The sequence below is a fragment of the Rhinopithecus roxellana genome, chromosome 15 (genome assembly GCF_007565055.1).
Source record: "Rhinopithecus roxellana isolate Shanxi Qingling chromosome 15, ASM756505v1, whole genome shotgun sequence".
Lineage (NCBI taxonomy): Eukaryota > Metazoa > Chordata > Mammalia > Primates > Cercopithecidae > Rhinopithecus > Rhinopithecus roxellana.
Genome location: NC_044563.1, coordinates 117,883,920 through 117,891,846, shown reverse-complemented (window position 1 = coordinate 117,891,846; position 7,927 = coordinate 117,883,920). Strand labels below are relative to the sequence as shown.

At 41.9% G+C, this 7,927-nt stretch overlaps 1 pseudogene; it reads left to right on the top strand.

Annotated features, from left to right (window-relative positions):
- Positions 1-4,234: 4,234 nt before the first annotated feature.
- Positions 4,235-5,114, top strand: LOC104667666 (annotated as a pseudogene).
- The last annotated feature ends 2,813 nt before the right edge of the window (positions 5,115-7,927 follow it).

The window sequence follows — 7,927 nt, the reverse complement described above, 5'->3', positions numbered from 1 at the left end:
TGTAAATGATGAGTTAATGGGTGCAGCACACCAACATGGCACATGTATACATATGTAACAAACCTGCACATTGTGCACGTGTACCCTAGAACTTTAAGTATAAAAACAAAAAAACAAAAAAACTTACGGTGAAGCAAACATACAAATGAGGAAGAGAATGGATCAAACAGTACCGCTACAGAAAAACACCAAACCACAGTAATGAACAATAAGAGAGAAAGGAACAAATGATGTACAAAACAACCAGAAAACAATTAACAAAATGACAGGAATAAGTCCTCACATCAATAATAACCTTGAATGTAAACATTAAATTTTCCACTTAGAAGATATAGACTGGCTAAATGGATTTTTTTAAATGACCAAATCGACTGGGCATGGTGGCTCATGCCTGTAATCCCAGCACTTTGGGAGGCCGAGGCTGGCAGATCACAAGGTCAGGAGATCAAGACCATCCTGGCTAACACAGTGAAACCCTGTCTCTACTGAAAATACAAAAAATTAGCCGGGCGTGGTGGTAGGCGCCTGTAGTCCCAGTTACTCAGGAGGCTGAGGCAGGAGAATGGCGTGAACCCAGGAAGCAGAACTTGCAGTGAGCTGAGATTGTGCCACTGCACTCCAGCCTGGGGAACAGAGTGAGACTCTGTCTCCAAAAAAAAAAAAAAAAAAAATGACCAAACCGTGTGCCACCTACAAAGGACTCACTTTATCTGTAAAGAGACAGACTGAAAATAAAGGGGTGGGAAAAAATATTCCACATAAATGGAAATCAAAGCAAGCAGCAGTAGCTGTACTATTAGATAAAACAGACTTTAAGTCAAAAATAGTAAAATGAGACAAAGAATGTCATCATATAAGGATAAAAGGATCAACTCAGCAAGAAAATAAAATAATTCTAAATATGCATGCATGCACCCAACACTGGAGTGTATGGATATATAAAGCATATATTATTACCTCCAATGGGAAAGATAGACTACAATACAAGAAAAGTTGGGACTTCAACACCCCACTCTCAATATTAGACAGATCGTCTAGACGGAAAATAAATTAAGAAACAGTGGATTTAAACTGCACTTTGGACCAAATGTACCTAGTAGAAATTTATAGAACATTTCATATGACAGCTACAGAATATACATTCTTCTCATCAGTACATGGAACATTCCCTGGGATAGACCATATGGCAGGCCACAAAACAAGTCTCAACAAATTTTTTTTAAAGTCTAAATTATATCAAGTATCTTCTCAGAGAACAATGGAATAAAACTAGAAATCAACAATTCTTGTTATTTGAAAATTAGACAAACATGGAAACTAACAACATGATCCTCAACAACCTTTGAGTCAATGAAGTAATTAAGAAGGAAATTTTTAATAATCTTGAAACAAATGAAAACCAAGACACAACATACCAAAACCTATGGGATACAGGAAAAGTAATGCTAAGAGGAAAGTTCAAAGCAATAAACGTCTACATCAAAAAAAACAGAGATTTCAAACAAACAGTCTAATGATACACCTCAAGTAACTAAAAAAGTGAGAACAAACAAAACCCAAAATTAGTAGAAAGAAAAAAGAAAGAGCAGAAGTAAACAAAACAGAAACAAAAAATGTATACAAAGGATCAATGAAACAAAAAGTGATTTTTTGGAAAGATAAACTCAGGCTGGGCAAGGTGGCTCACACTGTAATCCCAGCACTTTGGGAGGCTGAGGTGGGTGGATCACAACCTCAGGAGTTCAAGACCAGCCTGGGCAACATAGTGAAATCCTGTCCTGCAAAAAAATACACTGTGGTGCATGCCTGTAGTCCCAGCTACTTCAGAGGCTGAGGTGGGAGGATCTCTTGAGCCCAGGAGGTGGAGGTTGTAGTGAGCCAAGATCACACCACTGACTCCAGCCTGGGTGACAGAAATAAAACTTTGTCTTAAAAAGAAAAAAAGATAAAATCAATAAACTACTAGCTATACCAACCAAACAGAGAGAGGACCCAAATAAACAAAATCAGAAATGAAAAGGAGATATGACAACTGACAATATCTGAATAAAAAAGATCATCAGACTATTATGAACAACTGCACACTGACAAACTGGAAAGCCTAGAGGAAATGGATAATTTCCTAAACACATACAACCTACCAAGGTTGAATCAGGAAGAAACAAAAAACGTGAACAGGCCAATAATGAGTAACAAGATTAAATGAGTGATAAAATGTCTCTCAACAAAGAAAAGCCCAAGGCTGAATGGTTTCACTGATGAATTCTACCAAACGTACAGAGAAGAACTAACACCAATTCTCCTAAAATTATTTCAAAAAATGAAAAAGGGGAGCAGGGCAAAACGGCAGAATAGAAGGCTCCACCCATCATTCCCCCACAAGGACACCAATTTAACAACTATCTACACACACACATACACACACACAAAACCTTCTTAAGAACCGTAAATCAGGTGAGCCCTCATAGTGCCTGGTATTAACCTGGTATTGCTGAAAGTCTCTGAAGAGGTAGAAAAAACAGTCTTGAATTGCTGACACCCCTCTCCCTGACACCCCAGCAGTAGCTGCATGGTCTGGAGAGCATCTCTGGGTGCTGGGGGAGGGAGAACACAGCAATTATGAGCCACTGAATTCAGTACCTTCCTGTTAGAGGAGAAAGGAAAACCAGACCAAACTGAGATGATGCCCGCCCACAGAGTGAGCTTTTAAACCAGGACCAGCCAGAGGGGAATCACAGGCCCAGTGGTTGGAACTTGAGTTCCTGCAAATCTCACCACCTACACTGCTCTGTTTCTTTAAGTAAATATGAAAGGCAGTCAAGGCCATAAGGACTGTGTGATGGTTAACACTGAGTGTCAACTTGATTGGATTGAAGGATGCAAAGTATTGATCCTGGGTGTGTCTGTGAGGGTGCTGCAAAGGAGATTAACATTTGAGTCAGTGGACTGGGAAAAGCACACCCACCCTCAATCTGGGCGGGCACCACCTAATCAGCTGCCAGCATGGCCAGAATAAAAGCAGATAGAGGAACACGGAAGGACTAGACTGACTCTCCCGTGCTGGATGCTTCCTGCCCTCGAACATCAGACTCCATGTTCTTCAGCTTTGAGACTCTTGGACCTTCCACCACAGACTGAAGGCTGCACTGTTGGCTTCCCTACTTTTGACGTTTTGGGACTCAGACTGGCTTCTTTACTCCTCATCTTGCGATGGGCCTATTGTGGGACCTCACTTTGTGATAGTGTGAGTCAATAATCTTAATAAACTCCCCTTTATATATACATCTGTCTTATTAGTTCTGTCCTTCTAGAAACCCCTAACTAGGATGGGTGAGTGCGGGGCGGGCGTGGGGAAGCACCTAGCTCCCCTCGCATATGGTTGGAGGGAGGAAAAACGCGCCGAAGGGCCCGTCCGTCCGGGCAGCGGGCCTCCCTGGAGGCTCAGCCCAGTCCTCTGCTCTAGCCTGCTGCCCCAGCCTGGCCTCTGCGGGCCCCGCCCAGACGGCGCGCGCGGAATCAGCTCTGAGTCTCTTCTGCTCCCACCTTTTTCTCCTGAGGTGGGTGTTTGTCCGGCTGCTGGGCGACCTTTCCTGCGAAGGAGGCTGTGCCTTCATTCGGTCGCGCCCCGGACTGGGGAGGCACCTACCTGGTGCGCAGGAACCGCTGGGGCGGGTAGGAGCCGGGCTCTGCCTGAGCCCTGGAGAGAGCGGGGCTGGCACCGCGCAAGGGCCCCTGCTTACCGGGAGACTGGGATTTCTGGCCTCCTCACTTCGGGACCCCTGACTGTGGAGTGTCAAAGACGGAAGAGGACTTATTGACCTTGTCCACCCCCCGTCCCCGCTTTTCACAGGTTAGGAAAATGGGCGCCTGGAGAACGGAAATGCAGTTATCAAAATTGACTCCAGAAGAGAGAAACCTAACAGAACAATAACAATGGAATACATTGGGAATATTATCAGAAAGCTATCATCCTGCTAAACTCCAGGCTGGGATGGTGTTACAAGAAGGAAGGAAGGAAGGAAGGAAGGAAGGAAGGAAGGAAGGAAGGAAGGAAGGAAGGAAGGAAGGAAGGAAGGAGGGAAGGAGGGAAGGAGGGAAGGAGGGAAGGAGGGAAGGAGGGAAGGAGGGAAGGAGGGAAGGAGGGAGGAGGGAGGGAGGGAGGGAGGGAGGGAGGGAGGGAGGGAGGGAGGGAGGGGAGAGAAAGAAAGAAAAGAGTCCTTCATGAAAAAGAAAGATCTTAAGCAACATGATGGATCCAGAAGCTCATGGAAAGAGACCACCAGTACTAACATCTTCAAAACAAGATATGTCACCTCATATTACAAATTTGGTGAAATGAAGCATTACTTGTGTGGCTGCTGTGCAACCTTCAACAACGTCGCAATCACATTTCCCATTCAGAAGGTCCTCTTTCGACAACAGCTGTATGGCATCAAAACCCGGGATGCAACACTTCAGTTGAGAAGGGATGGATTTCGAAACTTGTATCGTGGAATCTTTCCCCGATTGATGCAGCAGACAACTACACTTGCACTTACGTTTGGTCTGTATGAGGATTTATCCTGCCTTCTGTACAAGCATGTCAGTGCTCCAGAGTTTGCAATCCATGGCGTGACAGCAGTGCTTGCAGGGACAACAGAAGCAATTTTCACTTCAGACATTGCTTCAAGACCACAAGCATCATGATAAATTTACCAACACGTATCAGGCTTTCAAGGCACTGAAATGTCATGGAATTGGAGAGTATTATCGAGGGTTGGTGCCCATTCTTTTCCGGAATGGACTCAGCAATGTCTTTTTTTTTTTTTTCCTGCCTTCAAGGTCCCATTAAGTAGCATCTGCCTACCGCGACAACTCACAATGCTCATTTGGTCAATGATTTTATCTGTGGAGGTCTATTGGGTGCCATGTTGGGATTCTTGTTTTTTCCAATTAATGTTGTAAAAACTCACATACAGTCTCAGATTGGTGGGGAATTTCAGTCTTTCCCCAAGGTTTCCCAAAAAGTCTGGCTGGAATGGGACAGAAAACTGATAAATCTTTTCAGAGGTTCTCACCTAAATTACCATCTGTCCTTTATCTCTTGGGGCATAATCAATGCAACGGTTATATGAAAAAAATCATCAGTTAAGTGCCACTTATCAACTGAATAGACCTTCTAAGAAGAATGCAGTTTGGCCTCTTTCTTAATTGGCCAAATACAAGTTGGTGTCATAACTCCAGGCCACAGTGAGTTATGGGCAGAGCTGTTTTCCTTAAGCATCAACAAAATAGAATAAAAGGTTTCCATAGGAAAATATAAGGGTTTTTTGTTTTTTGTTTTGTTTTGTTTTGTTTTTGTTTTGTTTTTTGTTTTTTATCACTACCTATTTAGGCTAATTGCCTGGTAAATAGCTGTCCCTCTGATGGCCTTTGACAGGGAACCTAATCCCCAAAATAGGATTCTTTTTCTCAACCAGTCTTGAAATCTTCTGCATTGAAACATAAATGACTGTGACCGGGCCAGAGACTCCTCAGGCTTCCTTTGTTACTCTATTGCTTACTTCTCTGCCCTCAGGGGCAGCTGCAGAGGATAGTCTTCATTAAGCTCAAGCATATGACAAAGGGGCAGAACAGAGAAGAAAAACAGCTTATTAGGTATAGGCTTTTCATGACAAATTGCTTGTATTAGTTTTGAAACTAAGCACCTATTGGATAGTCATTATACTATTTCTATTTAGATATGGTAGATCAAGGAGCTACGAAAGTTCTCATTTTGCTCTGTAGGTTTGAAAGTTTTGACCTTCAACCCTTCCAAAACATCCTTAATTTAACTTCACTTATTTCATTGTCAAAAGACAAAGGGACTTAAATTTTGCTATAGGTGTTCCATCAAGTTTTCATATTAATTGTGTATAGATAAAATTCTGTTTAGTTTGGTTTCTTTGAATTATTGGTGCCATCTCAGCAAAGGACTGTGGTTATTTTTCCCCTTGAGTATGAGTTGGTCATATTCAAGCATCCTGTTCTCTTAAAACTCTCATTTTAAAAATAAACACTTTCGGCCGGGCGCGGTGGCTCAAGCCTGTAATCCCAGCACTTAGGGAGGCCGAGGCGGGCGGATCACGAGGTCAGGAGATTGAGACCATCCTGGCTAACATGGTGAAACCCCGTCTCTACTAAAAAATACAAAAAACTAGCCGGGCGAGGTGGCGGGCGCCTGTAGTCCCAGCTACTCGGGAGGCTGAGGCAGGAGAATGGCGTGAACCCGGGAGGCGGAGCTTGCAGTGAGCTGAGATCCGGCCACTGCACTCCAGCCCGGACCACAGAGCGAGACTCCGTCTCAAAATAAATAAATAAATAAATAAACACTTTCATAACATTTTGTTTTAGAAGTCTATTAATGCAATCCCACGTCACCCCACCCCTGGTTTCCAAATATTACAGACTGGGGAAAAGGGCTCAGGATAGTTTTCACCCCACAGTGTTGGCTGTCTTTTATTTTACTCTTGGAAATAGAGACTCTATTAGAGTTTTGACATTTTGGGAACTCAGTTTTACCATTGTGTTAGTAAAACAATAAGATAATTTGAGAGCATATGATCTAAATAAAGACATTTGAAGAGTTAGTTTGAATTCTAAAAGTAGGTAACAGCCAAATAGCATTCTCGTCCCTTAGCAGATGAAAACTTCTTTGTCAAAGGAATTGGAAAATGTGAAAATATTTTTTCCAGATAAAGCAAAATGACTCATATGCCACTTCCGATTGACTAATGAAATATAAGAGACAAACTGAAAAAGTGGATTATGAATCTTAAAACCCTTTCTGTAAACATTATGTAGTTAAAGATTGATTTCCAGCATGACATGATGGTAGGTTTCTTGTTAACCAGTTTTTCTTCTTTCGGATAATTGCATGTGAATATGTGCACATACTGACCAAAATAAAATCGGGGCCTCAACTTGGTAGTTTACTTAAAGTTTCTGGGCAAATAGTCCATAAAAGTTGTTTACCTCTAAATGCTGTATGGCTGGTTAAATACAATGAACATCCTTCCTCCAGCTGTAAAGGATGAAGCATATTAAGTATTAGCCAGGCAGTAATGAACCTAAATAGCCATACAACATCTCTCTCTGATAATGTTGTGCTGGATATTGCAGTTTACTTTCAAGGTGTAGATGTAAGAATTTAAAAAATAATAATAATTTGACACCAAATAAATATGAAATAAATATGAGTAGCATCCTTTGGCCTATTACATAGAGTCAGGATTTGAAAGGGGTTGAGTTTGAGAAATGAATGAATAAAAGCACCTTGGTATCTGACCCTCTCATTCATGTGTGTGACTCTGAGCACTCACAGGTATGTCCAGCTACTCAGCACAGGGCAGGTGGGTTAGCCTGGGGTTATACCTTAGCCTTGGGAATAGATGCCATTGGGCCTTTGGTTTTGTTGGGCTTCCTTTGTCTTTACACCCCATACAGGTGGTAGAAATCTGAAGCACTTTTGTGAAATATAAGCTAAGTGAGAATTCTAAGGAAAATGCTTTGGTTTCTGCTGTCTCAAATAAGTGGCATTTAAAAACAATTCCTAATAAATATTTTTAAAGGTTTTAACTCGGTATTTTTTTTTTTTTATTTCTTTGTCACTTTTTACAGCTTTTGAAGACCAAACTGCAAATATATTACCAGGGATGGTTTCGTGTCATCCTATAGACTTCTTAAATTTGACAGAAAATTCAACAGAACTTGTAACCAACAGCTTTTTCTGAACTTGAAGTCAAAATGTATTGTTAATAAGGATTCTAATTATTGTTTTTACCTTAAGTGTGAGCTAGTGTGGTAATAATTTTGAAAAGGCAGACTGGGCATGGTGGCTCATGTCTGTAATCCCAGAATTTTGGGAGGCCGAGGCAGGTAGATCACTTGAGGTTAGGAGTTCGAGACC